Source organism: Camelus dromedarius, chromosome 20 (assembly GCF_036321535.1).
Source record: "Camelus dromedarius isolate mCamDro1 chromosome 20, mCamDro1.pat, whole genome shotgun sequence".
In the NCBI taxonomy this organism is placed as follows: domain Eukaryota; kingdom Metazoa; phylum Chordata; class Mammalia; order Artiodactyla; family Camelidae; genus Camelus; species Camelus dromedarius.
The window spans coordinates 6,406,496-6,426,509 of NC_087455.1; the positions used below are offsets into that span (position 1 = coordinate 6,406,496).

At 43.8% G+C, this 20,014-nt stretch overlaps 1 non-coding gene and 1 pseudogene across 1 annotated transcript; both read right to left on the reverse strand.

The window, feature by feature from the left end:
- Positions 1-2,440: 2,440 nt before the first annotated feature.
- On the reverse strand, positions 2,441-2,513 carry TRNAG-ACC (transfer RNA glycine (anticodon ACC)). The gene has a single exon. It is a non-coding gene; the product is annotated as a tRNA-Gly (tRNA).
- A 4,049-nt stretch (positions 2,514-6,562) lies between these two features.
- Positions 6,563-6,750, reverse strand: LOC105098379 (small EDRK-rich factor 1-like; annotated as a pseudogene).
- Between the last annotated feature and the right edge of the window lie 13,264 nt (positions 6,751-20,014).

Below are 20,014 nucleotides of genomic sequence, written 5' to 3' on the forward strand. Positions count from 1 at the left end.
CCTGGATTTGAATCTAGTTCCACCTTGGGCAAGTTATTTATACCCTCTAAGCCTCAGCTCCTTCGTCTTCATAGTGACAGTGTTAAACCTACCATGTGGTTCGTTGAGAGGAGTATTTTAGCAGGTTAATAGGAGTAAGCCCCCAGTATGTGACAGATGGCAAATTCTGGCCCTAAACTCATCACCAGAGTTCATAACTTCCGATCTGAATTCTCCTTTGCCCCCCCCCTATTTTTTTCCATTCAGCAAATGTTGCTTTATAACTCACCACATGTTAAGTACCCTTTTAGAGACAGAGAATTGGGAGATGAGCAGGTGTGATTATTCCTGGAGCCTCCATGAAGGTACAGAATGAAGCAATGATTCGACATGCTACCTTAGCGGTGAGCGTGAAATGCTCCAGTTAAAGGAGCTGCTCATTTTGCCTGAGAGAGGAGGAGGGGCCGGGAGGTTCACAGAGGGTACACTTTGTACTGAGCCACAAAGAAGAACTGTAGGTTTCCTGAGTGGACAAAGAAGCGAAAGGACCCTCCAGCAGGCTTAACACCAGCGGCCAAGCCCCGGAGTGTGAAGGGGCTCTCAGCTCTGCTGCTCTGATGTAAAACTTCGCAGGCCTGGCTTTCAGTTCAGTTTTTACCTCTTCCTCGTGGGCAGGGAGCATTCTGGCAGGAGATGAGGGCTGCCTCCTTGTTTGAGTAGCGTTTGTTTCTCTGTGTTTCTATCTGTTTCTCTGTGTTTCAGTCATGATTCACCACGACCCACCATAGAAACTTTGATGTTACTTGGCATTTGATAGCAAGAATCTTCACCATCTGGGTCAGCAGATTGCTCGCCCCCAGCTCTTCTGTGATCATGTGATGAGCAGAGCCTCATTTAGGGAAGGAGACTCTTGAGTTGAATCACCGGTGCTCTTACAGAGCCTGAGACCAGCACTCGGACAGGCTTTGAGTTTAAAAAAAAAAAAAAGCGCTCAGTACCAAGTCCAGACTCATTCTGCTTGCCAGACGACAGGACAATAAATTGGGAGACGAGGTGTTGGGGCAAGGAATAATGGCTTTATTTGGGAAGCCAGCAGACCGAGAAGATGGCAGACTAACGCCCTGGAGAACCATCTTCCCCAAGTTAGAATTCAGGCTCCTTTTATACTAAAAAGGGGAGAGTGTATGCTTGGTTGTTGCAAACTTCTTGGTGTAGAAATTCTTTGTTCTTGGAATCCTTTGTTCTTGCAGGTGTCCACATGGATCAGATCAGGTGTCCCTGTAAACCTTCAACAAAACTAATGTTATTTTCTATTCTGCAACTTGTTATCTTTATATGAGGGGAAAAGTGTTAACACCCTTGCAGGTCAGAGCCTAGAGAATGGGCTATCCTGTATATTTCAGGCTATAAGCCACATTCTTTTACAAAAGATGCGGAACCAGCAAGACTAAGCCTAGGAAACAGCACAGGTTTAGAGTTAAAGGAACAGATTTGTTCTTTTCTATTACAATCTTTCTCATTATCTTTTCTTTGTAACTTCTAATATATAATGTGCTCCTAGACTGAGCAGGGAACAGTGATTTAACAAGCGAGGGAGTGGACCAGGAGCACAGGACATCTGATAGACCCTAGGAGATGTGACAGGGCATTTAACCTGGACCCCATATAGGGGAATTCAGGAATCTGCCACTGGGTGATGGGTTTTGTTATTTATTTATTTAATTAAATTGTTATATAATTGATAAATTGGTTTTAGGTGTACAACATAATATATATTATGTTTAGGTGTACAAAAAATAATAGATATTTGATATATGTATGTATTATGTAATGATTACTGCAATAAGGTTAGTTCACAATATTGTATTGTATATGTGAAGGTTGCTAAAAGAGTAGATCTTCAAAGTTTTTATCATGAGAAAAAAAATTGTAACAGGGTACTAGGTTTTTAGATCCTGCACGATCTGGCCCCTACTTACCTCCCTGTTCTTGAAGTTTTCCCTGATCATGTGACACTGGGTCCAGTGCCCTCCTTACATGTTTCAGTAGCTCCTTCACTCTCGTATCCCACAGCCCCCATACTGGATGACAGTGGTCTTCTCAAATGCCTTTCTCCTTGACTCAGCTGGGAGCTCCCTGAAGGCAGGGTGATGCTTCGCTCTTGGTTGTATTTCCAGTGCTCAGCACAGTGCCCTTATCAAATGAGTGAATGAATGGACACATGACCATGAATGAAAGCACTCAGGGCTTCTACCTTCAAGCAAGGAGTCACAAAGATTACTCCTGGACCTTTCTGATTTATAGGCAGGTGGTTGATAAAGCTAGACTTTCCTTTTTTCCAGAAGAGCTTTTCCAAACAATAGGACTCTATTTTTCAGCTTTGTCTTTTTTTTTTTTTTTTTTTGGCAGGAGGAGGTAATTAGGTAGGTTTGTTTGTTTGTTTATTTATTTATTTATTTACTGGAGGTACTGGGGATCGAACCCAGGACCTTGCGCATGGTAAGCATGTGCTCTACCACTGAGCTATACCCTCCCCTACAATCGGACTCTTACCTGAACAAACTCCGGTGGGGGCAGGAGAGGGGCCAAAGACTGAGAGATGTTGAGTTCAAGTCGCAGAGCCTCTTCAGAAACCTTGAGGAGTCACTGTTACTCATTTCCAGTGAGAAAATAATCCAGATCCCATAACGTGAGAATTGTCATAAAAGCAGACTGGTCTTTGAGCGTTGGGTGGGGGACACGAGCAAGGGAGTGGTCCCTCCAGCCTGCCTGCCCTCCTTCTCTACCTTTGCAATTCCAGGTTGAGCAGACCCTGCTCTTGATTCTCCCAGTTTTTATAGAAACACTAAGGCATGTCTTTAAATTTACTTTCTCTGACAGAAGCTAATTTAATATTGGGAGAGAACAAGAGCCAAGGCCAACCCTGGACGGTTGTTATTTATATGATCATAAAAGAGACAGATCCAGCTCCTGATGTTACTAAATTGTCTTTGGGAAAGGAGCTCAGAGGCAGCTCTGAAATGTGATAAAAAGTGAAATTGTCTAAAAGTCGTCACAGATCGTGGGGCCAGGGAGGCTGCTCTCTGCTCCGTGCCAATAGCGGCTCCTTTGCCTTCCCCTGGTGCTTTCACGTGACGTGGCTTCCTCAGAGGAGGCAGAAGTAGCTTTGCTCCTTTGAGGCTGTCTCTCAGCAGACATTTGCGCTAGGAGTAGATGCTTTTTATTGTTACGACCGAGTCGTATAATAATCCCGAAAAGGCAAGGACAGTAATTGTGTTATGGCTGGTGTGCCGTCTCTCTTTGCCCGAGGGAGAGGGAAGTTTAAGTCTGCTTTCCTTAATTGTTAGCTGTGGGGTATTCTTTCCTGCCTGAGCTGGCATCTTCTGTCTTGGCTGCAGAAGACAGTGGGTTATGAATTCTTATCAACTGCTGCCCCTCGAGCGATGAGAATTCTGGGGCAGGAAGAGAAATACACCCTAGTGGGAAGGTCCACTGCGGAAGTCCCTGTCTAGCTCAGAGCCTGGGCAGCCTCATCTCAGGAGGGACAGCCAGTTGTCACTATTCTTGGAAGTTAATGTTTTGTAGAGTAAACTAGTGAATACTGAACCATTGCTCCTACAGGACATTCAGGGTTAATTTCCTGGGAGCTCTTGGTCACAATATTGTCATCAACTAATCAATATTTAACCTTGTTTTATGTCTGTTAGATAAAGCACTTTATTTAATACAGGTTTTAAAAAAATTTTATTGAAGTGTAGTTGATTTACAATTTTAATTTCAGGTGTACAACAAAACAATTCAGTTTTACATATACATACGTATGTATTTTTTCTTTTCAGATTCTTTTCCATTGTATTCTAGTACCGGAAATTGAATTTAGTTCTCTGTGCTATACAGTAGGTCCTTGTTATTTACCTATTTTATGTGTAGTAGTGTGTGTCTGTTAATCCCCAACTCCTCTGATACCACTTCTACGTGGAATCTAAAAAAAAAATGATACAAATTCTCTTTATGAACCAAAAACAGACTCACAGACGTAGAAAACAAACTATGGTTACCAAAGGGGAAAGGGTGGGGAGGGATATTTAATACAGATTTTTGATTCATTAACATTAGGTTCACAGCCCACAGGATCAGGACTCAAGCCTGAATGAAGCCCATTCACACATGAGGTACATCACAGCCTTGCTGTGCTTGGGAACATCAGGCAGCACGTTGGGATTATGCTTGGGGGCATTTCGAACAGCGAAATCACCCCCAAAATATGGAAAACGTGGCACTAAATAGGCTGCAAGGTGAGAATCGAAACAAGAGGCAAAGCATCGTCATGTTCCACCTCAGCTGGGAACGTGTCCATTGAGTGACTTGAATTCTGCAGCTCTGTGCATGTCCACCAGTGACCCCTAAAGCTCTGCAAGTATTGTTTTTAAGGTTACAAATACATTTTTAGCGAATAAGTGAGTTTGCAAATCCAGAGTCTGTGAATAATGAGGAGTGATTATAATCAGAGTCACGACTAAGAAACTACCTTCTCTAGTGAACTTCTGCCTCAGCTCTGCACCCTGTCCTGGCCCTAAAGGACCCCATGCCCCCTCCCCTGTCCTCCTGGCCTCCGAGGCCAACCCTAGGCTCTGATTTTACACCTGGATTCTGCTTTGTTCCCAAGAGCAAACAAGATCCAGTATTGGAACCTGGCACTTCTCTGATTGCATGAGCATGTCTTCCTGTCCAATTCACCTGCCAGAAAGACCTTGGTCTTGTCTTGGCCAGTCTACCTCAGGGCCTGGAGTGATGTTTCAAAGTGAGGACCAGAACGTGAGACCAAGCAGCCCACTACAGGCTTCACTGACCAGAGGAGGCCTTCTCATACCCAAGGATCATGGAGTGTGTGCATGTGTCTGCTGGGCACCCTGGTGGGAAGAGATGGCCCCTGCATTCCAGGTGTTCACAGCCCAGAGCTGAGGCAAATGGATGGTTAAAATGTAGCAGGTAAATGCTGCCACCCAGGTCAGTCCAGGATGCTCTGCAGTCTGCATCCTTTTTATCCAAGTCCCTTTGTGGACCTCTCCCCCAGACAGTACTCCCAGCACAAATCAATCTGTTATTTTCTTATTAAAACATGTTTTTTTTTTCTCCTCATTTTTCTCTGTGCTTCTTGGCACTCTCACAGCCAACTGAACCCGAATGACTCCCTCCCCATTTCCCATCAATTACTGCACCCTGTACACCCAGTGACACTCCCTCTACACCCACTTCCACAACCCCTGGGTCTGGCTGAGCTACAGCAATGACCTTGCCCTCTGCTTGCCCCAGGCCCGCCAGAGAAAAACATTTAATATGCAAATGAGTTCTATAGAAAACAAACAATGGTTACCAAAGGGGAAAGTGTGGGGAGGGATAAATTAGGGGGTTGAAAATTAATAGACACACATTACTGTATATAAAATAAACAGCAAGGACCTACTGTATAGCACAGGAAACTATTCAATTTCTGGCAATAACAATATAAGGGAAAAGAATCAGAAAAGAAAATATATATGTATGTATATGTGTAACTGAATCACTTTGCTGTACACCTGAAACTAACATTGTAAATCAACTACACTTCAATAAAAATTTTTTAAAAAATGCAAATGAGTCCAGACCCATACTCAATAGACGTTTATTTGGAATATTCTAAAGGCAGACATCTTAAGAAACAAGGAGACTATTGATGTTTTCCTGCCTCAGTCACACACCTAGACCTTTTAATGGATCCTAAACGTTTCACATGACAGGACTATGACCTCTTTTAAATGTATGTCATCCTTTTCAATATGGGCATTTCTATAGGTATCTTTAGTTTCTGTAAATCCTCTTAAAATATGACTAAGTTAAAAAGAACATTAATACATCTTTCAAAATAAATCAAAAAGCACTAATATGCCTTGTATTTGATTATAATTTACCTTTTTTATAAGATTGCAAAAATCTTTTTAATGTCTGTCTGTATCTAACATAAAGACTTTTTTAGGCCACTACCTGTATTTTCTCATTGGACTCTTACAATCCCAAGAGGCTTGTAGATGAGCCAGTAGAGGATCAGAGAGGTTAAGCACCAAGTGCATAATTACACAGCCACTTGAAGTTGAAATCCAATCCCTATCTGCATAGTTCCAGAAAAAAAGATGTCAGGATTCCTTTGGGAATGACATTTGAATGTGAGTGCACTGGGGTCCTGCAAAGCTGCCCCTTATTCAGTGGGAAGGGGTTTCAACCTCAAAAGTTTTATATGATTTGCTAGCATTGTATTATTCAGTGGTCAACTGGAGAAGCAGAGTTTAATGCACAGTATAAGAACTGTACATCCTAGACAGTGTGCCCACAGGCATTTTTCTTTTCTTTTCTTTTCTCACATGCATGGTTAGTGTCTTATTCTTTGAAGAATGGTTCTGAAACATTCCACTAAGTCAGGCTGAAAGACAAAGTTTAAAATAGTTTTTTAAGGAAATTAGATATGTACCGACTGTTCACTCTACAAAATCTTGATCGTAGAGCTTATGATCCACCTAGGTAGCAGTAGCACCCAGGTTTTCCAGAGACATCATTTTTCTCTTGTCTGCATAGACTTCTTCTCATTGGCTGCCTTCCGCTTTTGTTGCATGGCCTCAGAGTCCTTCTGCTTTCTCTGAGAAGTAGGCAAGCTGTCCTCTTTTCTGTTTCCCGTACTGATTTCCTGGGATTCCTTCACGTTTTTCTGGTGGGCAAGTTCACGTTATTTCCACGGGCCATGCTGACCACTGGACCAAGCCTGGAAGAGAGTGACTTGGAAAAGCAACAGCTTGTTTGAGGGCTCAGCGCTGTGCCCTGGGCTGGTCTTGGAAGCAGGACAAATGCACCCATACATACATACACACACACATATCTATATAAACATACATTTATAAATATATAGTATGTATATGCATATATTCTGTATATGTAATATATATGCATATATGTTATATGTGCATATATCACATAGACGTGTATCTACCTATCTATCTAGAAGTTTTTTTACAAAGAATTGGCTTATACAATTGGCTAGCTGAGCAAGTCCAAACTCTGCAGGGCAGGGAGTTAGAATGGGAAGGTTATGTTCCGGCTGGACCCACTAGCAGTGGCTGCTGCGCTCACCCAAGGCAGAATTTCTTTTCTCACCTGGAGAAATCTCAGGCCTTCCTTCCAACTGATTCAGTCACCCACCCCCTTCCCCTCCCCCGACCCAGTTTATCCAGCACAAACTCTTACTTCAAGTCAGCCGTTTAGGGGTTTTAATGACATCTGTGCAATACCTTCGTGCCAACACTGGGATTCGAGTTTGATTGAATCAGTGGGGCTGTGGCTCAGCCAACCTGATACACTGCCAAAAGCCCTCCCAAGCGTCCAGCAGTAGCTTTGCCAGGGGCAGTAATGACAAGTGAGACTTACTGGCAGGGGCCTTCATCTTCTGAAGTCTGTAACTTTGGCTGCAAAGGCCACTGCCTTTCCTCTGACTCCGATCTAACTCAGCAGTGTTCTGCCAGGGGCAACTCTGCCTCCTCCAGGGGACTTTTGGCAACATCTGGAATGTTTGTGGTTGTCACAGCTGGGGTGTTGCTACCATCATCTCCATGGGCAGAGGCCAGAGATACTGCTTAAGATTCTCCAATGCACAGGCCAGCTGCTTATAAAGATGAGCCAGTTTTAAATGTCAATAGCCTGGGCTGAGTAAGCTGCTCTAACCAAGAGAGCCCACATATTTCAAGGGCCCCCTGCTCTGAATGTGCTGAAAATGCACAGACTTAACCAACCCTTATAGACCTACAAGAAGGATTAAAGTTGTTTTGTTTTATTGCATTTACACAGCTGAGGAAATAAAGGCCCAGGCACTGTTCTTGCCCACAGTCTTGGTGCTCCGAAGTGGAGAGGCTGGGATTTGAACCTGAGTTTCTCTGTACTCCAAGCCTGTTCTTTCCTTCTCTACCACGTGCTTTGTGATGGCTGCTCCCCTTTTCTCCTGCACCTGTGGGCAGCTTTGACTTTCAGTCCTACCTGAGCAGGCTGCCTCGCCTGTTGTAGCTCACATCTCAGGGCAGATGTCAGAGGTGAGATGAAACAGAGTGGGGAGTGTGTTTAGCACAGGGGTTGAGGGCCTCAGATGTGGGGCAGAGGGTCCTGGGTGTGGTTCCTACCCTGAGGCTGCGGCAAGCTAGTCCATGGATCTCACTGAAAGACAGCTTCTTTAAATGCACACTTGGGAACCAGTTGGACTTCCTTCTGCTGATTTAAACACGAATACACATGCAGGGCATTTCATACAGGGTACGTAGTTGTGAAATAAAATTCATATTTTGTGGCAGCAGAAGAAAACATTTAAAGACAGAAAATTCTTCTCTGCCTTTTGACCTCCTCTCCCCTCCCTGTGCGTTGTGTATCTGCATTTCACATCCACCAAACCTCCCCCGTCGGCAGAAATACCTGTTCAACCTGGGCAGCATTCTCCCAGCATCAACAAGACCACTCCTTAAAAGGTAACATTCCTTCTTGGGCTTATAAGGGGTCACAATACCCACCAGGATGACCCTTAGATTTGGATTATGTAAAACTCAATAACAAGTCTTTCGATGTACAGCCCTCTGCCTCAAAAAACTTATAAACTGTGCCTTGATTTCGAACCGACGAAACAGTTCTCAGGGCTTCCTGAGATGCTCTTCCCCAATTATAATCCTCAAATTTGGCTCAAATGAAATTTTCCATTTCTTTCTTTGATCAACTGATTAATTTTTCGTCAACATAGTAAATTCTGAGAAAAGTAATAATCTTCCAGCGTCTAAGCTGGTCTGACCCTTGACTTTCCGAGAGGGATCCAACAGCTCAGGTTTGACCGTTTTCAAATCTCTCTACAGCCTTGGCTGAGTATAAACCCTGGAATTACCTGCCGTGGCCTCTGAGATCTCTCAGCACCGTGGGCCCCTGCCAGCAAAACGCCCAAAATTATTTCTGAACATTCCAAAATTCAGGCAATGTGATGTTTTGACTCCTTTGGCAAAGTTGGGGTGGTGGGAAATAATGTTAATGCCTTAAAAAGTTGCCTCCAAATCTTTTTTGGAAGAAGGCAGGGATAAAAAATTAAAACAAATTCACATGTACATACACAGATTTGAAAAATCCCAACTTTCCATTATTTTAAAAAAACAAAACTGCTGATTAAGTGCTGGTAAGAAATAGCATTTTAAAACTGTTCGACATTTCTTTTGTCAGTAACGCCTTTCAGATAAGCTTTGGGCAAAATTCTCTTCATTTTGTTAGCCAGGAGAAGTGGAACGTTCAGCTACATGGTTATTCTCAGGTTACCAAGCATTGCACATCGCCATCTCGTTTGATTTTAACAATGCAGTAGATTAGGATAATTTGCAGGCTCTGATTAGTGTACACTGTGCGGCAGGCCTGCGTGTGCCATGAGTCGGTCCTCGTCCTGTAGTTGCTCAGTTTAGTTGCATCAGTGATTATAAGACAGTGAGGGGCCTGTTCTGAAAGGGGCTGGTGCAGGCTGCTAGGGACCTGGAAGAGGAATCTGACATCAGACTCAGGGAGATGTGCGCACGTGTGGGGCACTGGGTCTGGGGAGTGAAGATGTTTGAGCCAAATCCTGAGCAGATGTGATTTGTGAAATGGATGGTGAAATGGAAGGTGAGAGGGAAGAGCGTTTTAGGCAGAGGCAAAAGCTTGGATACGGGAATGGGGGTTGCATCTGCCCTGTTGGGGAGGTCCCGCCAGCTTAGCACGGAGGTGGGAGGGATCGAATGAGGCAAGAGAAGAGAGTGAGGTGGTTGGCCAAGGCCAGCTTAGGAAGGTCCTTGTAAGCCACTGATGGGATTTTACTTGTTCTAAGGCCAACAGAAAGGCATTGAGAGTTTTATGCAGAGGTGTGACGTGGGGGCTGACACGGAAGGGTTTAGGGTGATGCAGGTAGAGGCTGTGGGCAGGGCACTGAGGACGGAAGACTGGACACGTCGTGTTGCTGTGCTGCACGCACTTCTGCCTGCATTCTGTTCCTCTACGGCTCCAGCTACTGGCCCTCTGCTGTTCTTCCCACCTCTGAGACTTCCTGTGGGCTCTGCTGAGATAGACATTCTTTTTCTTCCTCACTGAAGTCACTAGCGGCCTCTGAGTTGAGAACTGCACCCCTTGCCCCTAACCCCAAAGGTGATGAGATGTTTATCTATTGCAAAGAGAAACTGCGGATGTGCCATAGGCAACATAAAAAAGCAAAGCCTGATGGCTCCTGAGGAGATGCTCAGAGACTCCTGTTGCTCCCGTTTCTTTGTTCTTCTGTGAATGCGGAAGAAACTCAAGGTGATACCAGACTCTTCAGAATTCGAGGCTTGGGGCTCAGTACTGTGTTTCTAGATAGACCAGTAGCTTCCCCTCTGCAGTTTCCCATTCCCAGGGAACTCTGTTGTTTTAAACTGAAGTATAGCCAGTTTACAATGTTGCGCCAATTTCTGGTGTATAGCATAAAGTTTCAGTCATACATACACATACATATATTCATTTTCATTATAGGTTACTATAAGGTATTGAATATAGTTCCCTGTACTATATAGTATAAACTTGTTTGTCTATTTTGTATATAGTAATTAGTATCTGCAAATCTTGAACTCCCAATTTATCCCTTCCTACCCTCTTCCCCTCCGATGTCTGTGAGTCTGTTTCTTTTTTTGTAAATAAGTTCGTGTCTTTTTTTTTTTAAGATTCCACATATAAGTGATCTTATATGGTATTTTGCTTTCTCTTTCTGGCTTACTTCACTTAGAATGATATTCTCCAGGGACATCCATGTTGCTGCAAATGGCATTATGTTGTCAGTTTTTATGGCTGAATAGTATTCCATTGTATGAATATACAACATCTTCTTTATCCAGTCATCTGTTGATGGACATTTAGGCTGTTTTCCATGTCTTGTCTGTTGTAAATAGTGCTGCTGTGAACATTGTGTTGCATGTATTTTTTCAAATTAGAGTTCCCTCCAGATATACGCCCAGGAGTGGGACCGCTGAGGCTAGACTGATGTCTTTCGACTAATTGGAAATGGAGCTAGAAATTCAAACTCAAGATTTCTGACTGTAGAGTCTTTCCCTAAAAACACACCTAAACTCATCTAATGGGTTGCAGTTATTAAGTGTTTCACAGTTTATGAAAGAATTTGATACCTATGATCTTAGTTTTGCATCTTTGCCAAGAATCTTGGTGAAATAGTTAGGGCCTGTATTCCTGATCCTTCCTACAGACGAGGAGACTGAGGCCGCGAGGCATGCAAGTTATCACAGCTGGCAGGTGAGAGCGCCAAGCAGGCAACCCAGGACTCCGTACTGTGCTGACTTCTTATCGAATGAGTAGTCAGATGGTCTTGAACTTTGGAACTCCTGTCAGAGTGAGACCCCCATCTGCTGCTGATACTTGGTTGTGAACCTCCCCCTCAGCTCTTTTGTTGGGCTAAGGAGAGGAGTGGGAGAAGAGCCCCCTTGCTCTCCTGCAGACTCTCATTTTGGCCACACTGACTCTGGATGTTCTCCTTCCCCTCATCCAGAGTGAGGAGCTAGACAAAGCTGATTCCACCTTCAGCTGTGCATGGACCCATTTGGCACCAATGGACCCTATGATATTCCGTCCATCACAGATCTTCCAAGCAGACTGACTTCAATTTGACTGGCATGGCCTCTCCAAACTCTCTGGGACAAAGGATGGGGAACATTCTCCTGGTTTTCTTCCCAGACTGCTGAAGCAAAGGCAGGAAATGAAATGAGCCTGAAAATATGCTGTTTGGAAGAGCCTTGAGGTTCCGATAAGTCAATAATGCCAGGGCAAGAACATTTCTCTTCTGTGGAGTTGAGCTCTGTAGGGCAGCTGATGAAAAGGCCAGATTCTATAACAGGGAGGAAATTGCCTCTGGACTCAGGATCGTCTCTTTGGCTTTAGTCTCCATCAGCCGCCGATGCTGCTGCTTTATTCAGCGGGCATGCTATGGTATCTGCTAGGGAAGCGCTAGGAGAAGCAACACTAATGAACTCTTTGTGATGAGCCAACAGCTGGATTTGGCAAGAATGTGCTAGCATGTGAAATCAGGCAGAAAAAGGGTTTCAGAATAAAACAGAGCTCTATTTTGTTGTGGAATAAGCACATCGCATTTATTTCACATGTGAGTACAATTTGAAGGTAGGGAATTGGCAATTTTGAGCCCCTGTTATGCGCCAAGAGATTTGTTTGTGGTGTCACCATTTTATTTTATAGAAGATTTTGTTCTCAAAGTACATGGTGGTGATTAAAGAAATATTAAGGTGAAGTTAATCCATTTGGCAGGTAACCTAGATCAGCAAAAGTGCTGGCTGAGGGTGAGAGACATCTGGAATGGATGGTGGAGGAGGGAGATGGTGAATACCAACTGTGGACTTGGGTTCAGCTGGAGTAGTGGAGACTGTTGCTGGTCCAACATCCCACCAACTCTCTTCTTTTAAGACAGTTTAGTTATTCTTCTGAAAAATTAGTTTTAAGATTGAGTCAACTTAATGTGAGGCTTGGCTGAGTCTGAGTGCTGCAAGGAATGGGCTGTCACACATCCCATCTGTGCTCACTCCCTCTCCCTTGGGTCTTTATTCCATGCAGACAGCCTGACGTCCAGCGGACAACATCTATATATTTACTCTGTGGTGGAAAAACCCAGTTGTCCTAAGAATGTGGGGGACAGGAATTTCCTGGGAATTATGTCCTCCCAAAGAAAGCCCTTAAACTATGATTAATGCATTTAGGGGTATAAATACCTTAGCTCTCTCGAATGTTGGCTGAGATAATTTTTAGATTTTTTTTTCCTGCCATTTCCCATAGCTTATCCATGGGGTTAATCTCTAATAGCTCACTTTACAAACTGTCTTGAAAACACAATCCTTACTGGCCACTCTTCTTTCCCTGTATCAGGTCCTTTCTTTCCTGTGTTCTTTGCACTAACAATAAATGGCTTGCCTCGGAGTCCGTTGCTTAAAGCAAGGCTCATCAAATTATAATTTGTGGGCCAAATCAAGTCTGTTGCCTGTTTTTGTAAATAATGTTTTATTAGAACACAGCCATGTCACTTCCTTTATATTTCATTTATAGCTGTTTCAAGCTACAAGGGTGTAGTAAGTTGAGGAGTTGTGACAGAGATGGTATGGCCTGAAAAGGGGAAGGTATTTACTGTCTGGCCCTTTAAAGAAAAGTTTGACAACTCCTGCCTTGGAGTGTGCTTCTGGGGGGACGCAAACTAAAACATCATCTCTAGGCCACGATGGGAGAAGAAAGTTTAGGGGTTACTGAAACGAGTAGGGGTAGATAGAGAAGACTTCCTTGAAAGGAGCAGAGAGAAACTTACAGTGGAGGGATTTGAGGTCATTGTTCAAGGAAGCACCTGGAAATATACTTACCCCAACCTCACTTCCTGGTTCTCTTGGTGAAAGAATAATTATCCTTAAGGTCCCTTTTACTATACCACCTGGTCCTGGAAGCCTCCCCTCTGAGATATGATCTCTCCCATCTTTGTCTTTACAGCATCTGTTGCTTCCTGTATTCTCGCTCCATGAGAATTGCTAGTCTTCCTCTTTGGTTCAACCATCGGACTGTGAGTTTCTTGCAGACAAGGATCAGGCCTTGCTACCTTTGCTAACTCCACTGGGGGGGAGGGCATAATTTTGTCCAAGTAGGAGCTCCATCAAAGCTTTCTGAATTGAACAAACTAGCTCCTGCCATTTTAATTCTTGGCAACCAGTGCTGTATGCACACAAAGCCAGTGGGGCTGGAGGGGGCCCAGCAGCTGTGGACTCATGGTTCTCTACCACCCTCCACAAGCTAATTGGCTCAGATGTACATGAACTTCACCCCATGACCTTGGATTCATTATCTCTGGGTACCAGCACTTGGAGCCAGTCAGTTCCAGACAGATGGCTCTTCAAAGCCAGTCACTGTGGGATTTGGAGCAGCCCCTACCCGGATTGTAAACTTTCTTCCAGCTGATTCTTACTACCTCTTTCCTGGCCCATCAGTGAGTGTGAGGTAGTCCTGCTCATTCTCCAAAAAGGCTCCCTCGTCTCCGGTAGGCCAGACTGCCAGGCTTTTCCCAAACCTGGACGATCATCCAAAGATTTAAGTTCATTCTTTCCAAAAGGGCAGCTTTTCAAATTCATCATGGAGTCCTCTGAAATGTGTTAAGTAACGTATTCAGTTCCTGTTGATGGATGAAATGCTCATGCCATTATCATAATGCAGTACCTTATTTTTTTGGCTGAAAATTATATTGGGTTTTTGACATGAGGAGCAAAGTGGTGAATTGCAATAAACTGCAAGAGAAATCAGTTATAATTCAATAGTCACAGAGGCCCCTTGAGAGAGTAATAATGATAACAATAATAAAAACAGCCCCCTACTAAGTATCTCATCAGGTCCTGGGACTCAGAGTGGGTAATGCTTTGATTACACTGCTGGGCCAGCAGATCAAATCTTGACTCCACTGATGGGCAAACATCAATCATGTTGGCATATCTGGTGGAGTCAGATAGCATGTCGATTTGATGATTGCTTCGTAAAATGTATCATCCCTCCAAGCTTGATTGCACATTCTAAACACCGCCACCCCTAGGGCCAATTCAAAGGGCTGTGGATAGGTTTTAGACCCAGAATTTGCCCATTTGTTGGGCAAACATCCACATTCTGAACTCTGTAGGCATTGGTCACTTTCTCTAGGGAGTACTTGTCAGCCATGATTTGGAAATAAGTTTCAGGGCTGCTTTAATGCCTGGGTGTATGAACCTGGGCCAAATAGTGGGTGATTTCAGAGTTATTTTGCTGACTGAAAACAGGTCAAGGAAACACCTGGGAATATACTTACCCCAACCTCACTTTCTTGGATTTCTTTTTGATATAAATATGCATCTCATCTCCTTAGCCCAAGTGGAGAGGGAAAGAAAACCGGATTCCAACTGCAAGGGCTTTATGTCTAGTCTCAGATCTACAATTTATGGGGCGAGGGGCAAGAAATGTGTAGGGAGTAGGAACAGGGGTCTAGAGGTGATACATACCTACACACACATCACACACATGCATGTATACATAGATACACACACATAAACACGTATACCAGTTCACATTGTATATACTCACATATAAACACATCTTTTTATAATTCAGCAAATAAGATTTGGGGGAGGGGTATGATTTTAGAAACCAGTTAGATCAAATTCTGCCAGATCAGTTGTAGGAAAGAAGTGTTTTCCCTTACCACTCCTTTCTCTGCACATGCAAATTCAGACGTGCTTCCTTTCTGGGAATTGTGTATCCTGCTCCCTGCGGTACAGTATCTTCTTATTCTCCCAAACCCTCTGACATCTGGTTTCTTCTGATGTTGTAAGGCTCTGCCTGAAGATGTCCTCTGTTTCTCTTGGGCTATGGGTTCTATTTTCCCTTGATTCAGAGGGATTTATTCTGTCAAGGCCTTTTTGGCCTCCTGGCTCCCATTCTTGCTGCTTTAGCAGGGCCTGACTTGCTGTGAGTCTTTGCATCGTTAGTAGTCACACTAAACCCATATGAGCCTGTTCCTGAGGCTGCTCTTTGGAAACACATCAGCAACCCTGAAAGGAGAAAGATGTCAAAAGCACTGACCATCCTTTTTTACATTTTCAGCTGCATTTGATGCCAGCTTTCTCAGATGGTCTATTAACATTTCCAAGCTTGTCAGAGCATTTCTATTTCAATAAAAGGAGAAGAACATGATTTTAAAAAAACAGAAAAATTGAGCCAAGGAGTGCCAGAAAATCTCCCCAGAGGAATCAGCACCGGATTGTCTAATGGCTCTGTGTTAGCCTCCTCTGCTAATTAGCTTGCTGCTCCAACCAAGGCATCCTTCTCCCCTGGGCCTCAGTTTCCTCATCTGTCAAAATTAGGAGGTTAGAGATTGCTAGGGTTTCTCTGAGTTGTATAAAATAATAAAATACACTGAACCTCTAATGATGCAAATTGAATTTCAGGTTAGCTTTACTAGGCAGCAGTTCTGACTATGGTGAGCTTCGTGGTCACCAAGACACTTGGGCAATCGTGGAGAACTCCACAGTAGCCACATCGGCTGCTTAAGAAGGGAGGAAGGGGTTATAAATTCACCCCAGCCACACACACCAGAGCATTTCCCATCAGCCTCCTTCTCTGTTTACCCAAGTATATGGGGCTGCCACATGGTTCGTGCAGAACTGTGCTGATGATAGGAGAACTGTCTGCCTGATGCCAAAGGCTAGGCTTTCCAAAGACTAGACACGGACTCACAACATCTCTAGCTCTTAATGAAAAATTGGAATGTCTCATGAGGGGAGGGGAAGGAGTTAAGGTTTTTATACAGACAAACCAGGGTTTGAATTGTGGCTCTGTCACTTTTTAGCTGTGAGATCTTGAGCAAGTGACCTAGTCTCTCTGGGCCTGCAGAGACAACTAATAGCACCTTCCCAGTGTCGAAGCAGTGGCAGTGCTGTGACACTAAGAGCCACCCACATCAGTGCAAAAACTACCAGCCCTCATCACATAGATGTTACCATTAACGGGGAGATGGTACATGCATCGTGCAGCCTCATAAAGAAGTGTTAGTTTCCTTTCAGACTCACCTTGATAACCCACCGTAAATCCAATATCTTCATATTTATCTAAAATCTGAGAAATATTTGACGTCTTTAGGATGTTCCACCTCTTCCCTCAGCGTCAATTTCTTACCTGCTGGGAAGCTCATAGCCACATTTAAAAAATATGCTAAGATACTCTCATTTTTTACCTACCCCTTTCTTTCTAATTTCTATTACATTGACTGTATGTGTCTTTTATCACTAGTACCTTTTCCGGATAATTCTAAAAGAACAGAAAAGTTGCAAGAATAGAACTGTTAACATCCAAGTGTTATTCACGTATATTCACCAATTGTTAATATTTTGTCATATTTCCTTAAATCTCTCATATTCTTCTGTTAAGACATTTTGTCCTTGTAGGTATCATGCCCCCTTTCCCCTAAATACTTCAGCATTCATTTCCTAAGGCCACGGACATGCTGTATGCCACTGCAACATCATTATGAAATTCAGGACACTTGACGTGAATACAGTCCTATTATCTCATCGACAGCCGATAGTCAAGTTTTGCTAATTCTCCCAGTGATACCATTCCTAGCTTCCAACCCCAACCTTGGTTCCAATCCAAGACCATACAGCTCTCTTACTCCTCTGTGTCTCCTCACTAGCCTTTAAGCCAGTGTGGTTGCTCTGTCCTTGCTTTGTCTTTTGTGATTATGTTAGACTGGGTTCTCCCAGAAGCAGATGCTAAGACAGGTATTCAAAATGCAGGTAGATATTTGGTAGGAGATTCTAGCAAGTATGGTTAGGGAGTGAGGAAGTGGTACAAGGAAGGGAGGGAGGCCAGTGTAGGTGTGTTATCAAGCAAGTAGCCAGTGTGGACAACAGAGGCTCAAATTCCAACACAGAGCTCTGGAGTGTAGAAAGTGACCCTCAGTTATCCCACTCTAGACAAGAAAGCAGGACCTCTACCCCCTGTCCCATCCGTTATGGGATGAAGGCTGCTCCAGGGGGGTCAGCTTCCTCCGGCCTTCTAGCTTGCCTCCTGCAGAGTTCCAAATGCAAGTACTGGAACGCTGAGTGTTGACGGCGTGTGTGTGTTGGGGGCACTGACAGCATCTGCTGCAATTGCGCTGACATTTTTGAAGAGCACAGGCCAGTTGTTTTGTAGAATGTCCCTCAGTGAGGGTTGGTCTTGTGTTCTCTTGCCTAGATTCAAGTGTCCCCTCAGCACATCATATTTGAAGGCACGCAATGCAATATGTCCCATTAGTAGTGATATTAAAAATTTGATCACTTGATTAAGGTGGTGTCTATCAGATTTCTCCACTGTCAAATAACCTATTTTACTTTTGTAATGAATAGATAATCTCTGAGAACTACTTTGAGAATGTGTTAATATCCTTCCCTCCAGTAAACTCCTATCTAAAGATATTAACATATGTGGTGATTTATAAAATATGGCCCTGAAAATCTTTGAGACTCCTCCCATTGGGGAGTAGGGTCTACATTCTTCCCTCCTGAACTTGATGAGGCTGGATTAGCTTTGGCCACTAGAGTATAGGGGAAGTGAGGTTGTGTGAACTTTGAAGCTGTCTCTTTAACAGTCCTGCAGCTTCTGCCTTGTCCTCTTGGGTTGTTAGTTTTGGGAAAAGCGAGGCACCCTGTAGGCTGGCCACCCCAACATTGCCATGCTACAGAGGCCATGAGTAGGCTTTCTGGTCGACAGCCCAGTTGAGCTGCCAGCCAACAGCCCGCACCAGTTGCCACCATGCAAGTGACTAACCTTGGATACACCAGTCCAGTTGAACACCAGGGATGGCTGCAGCTCCATCTGACATCTGACTGTGACCACACAAGGATGGCCAGACAAGCATATCTCGAATTCCCAATGCGTGAAACATGAGGAAAGTAAAATGGTTGTCTAAGGCCCCGAGATTTGGGATAATTGTTATGCATCAGTAGTAACTGGGAAAAAAAAAACATCTATTGATGATTCTTGCCTAAATCAATTAGTATATTGGTGGCTGCCAAAAGAAAACCTTAATTCTGTCATTGTAACTTTATTACTTTTGCTAGGTATAGTCCCCTTACTGCTAGCTTCCTCAAACCCTTTTAGGAATTGCTTCTGCTTATCATATTATTTCTCCAGAAAAAAAAGGCCCTCTCAGCTGAGACCAAAACAAAAAATGAGAATCTATTTCCTATTAATCCCTAACAAATAGTCTACGGCCGACAATATCAGTCCTGACAATGAAATGACATTTTTGTCCTTCTCTTTGCTAAGAATTAATTGTAGATCTGCATCAGAAAACATAAAAGATCCTAGAAGGGCAATTTTTTTTCTGATCACGCCATACTTAGTTTGTCGTATCAAATTTATGTCATTTTCTCCACTGAAAAGTTGCTTGTAAAGGATGCTTTCAAAGTGCAACGACCATAAAGAGCACTAAACAGCCTGCTTCCCCTCTCCCCACTGCGCCCACTGTGTGTCTGCTGACCCCCCGGGGCTGTCAGACACAGCCTGACTGTGTCCTTTTCGTAATGTGCAGATGGCTATCTTTAGACAGGGCTAGCTCATGAAAGTGACCCCAGATTATGCTCCTTCAGTGAATTAGGTGGAAGGATGCGTGAAGATAATAAAAGAGAAGGATTGGACTTTCAAAGTCTTTTAGGAACACTAACGAAAATGATAAATCTGGGTCTTATTTTTAGCTGGTGGGTTAGAATCACCAAAGAATCTCAAGGGGGGAACATTCATCAGCCAAAAGAGGAGCATGCATCTTATTTGGAGCAGACTAATATGAGCATCTTCTTCAGGCTGTTCATGTGCAATAGCCAGGCTTCTGCAGAGAGGAGAGTTTTGCAGCTTAAATTGAGTAAGCAGATTTAAGGACCTACTATGCACACAGTCCCATGATAGGAGCCGGAGAGGGGCAGTTAGAAATGGAAGACGTTGATTCTTGGCTTGAGGAAGTTTTCCATTTACTTGGGGAGACAAGACATACACAGATGTGCTGCACCTTTTCTCCATTCTCTTTCCCCATCTCTCTCCCCTTCACCCCAGTGATATAGGAAAAAATGGAGGAATGAGGATGGCTATGTCCTAGGTCTCAGATGAGTCCCTGGGATGTGTCTGCCAAGTGAAGGTCCTTGGCATTGTGCAGGAAAGAATTCAAGAGAGAGCCACAGTTGAGTAAAAGTAGATTTATTCAGAGAGTTGTACACTTCATAGACAGAGCACAGGCCATCTCAGGAGAGAGGGAGAGAAAGAGGGAGAGGGGCAGGCCAGGAGGCACATTATTGCTAGTTTTAAATATTTCCCAGCACACCCAGATGGCTGGATTATGGGCATCATATGCCTGTAGAGTGTATGCTACTCATGTTCAGGGTCACAGATTTCTCATTTCTGT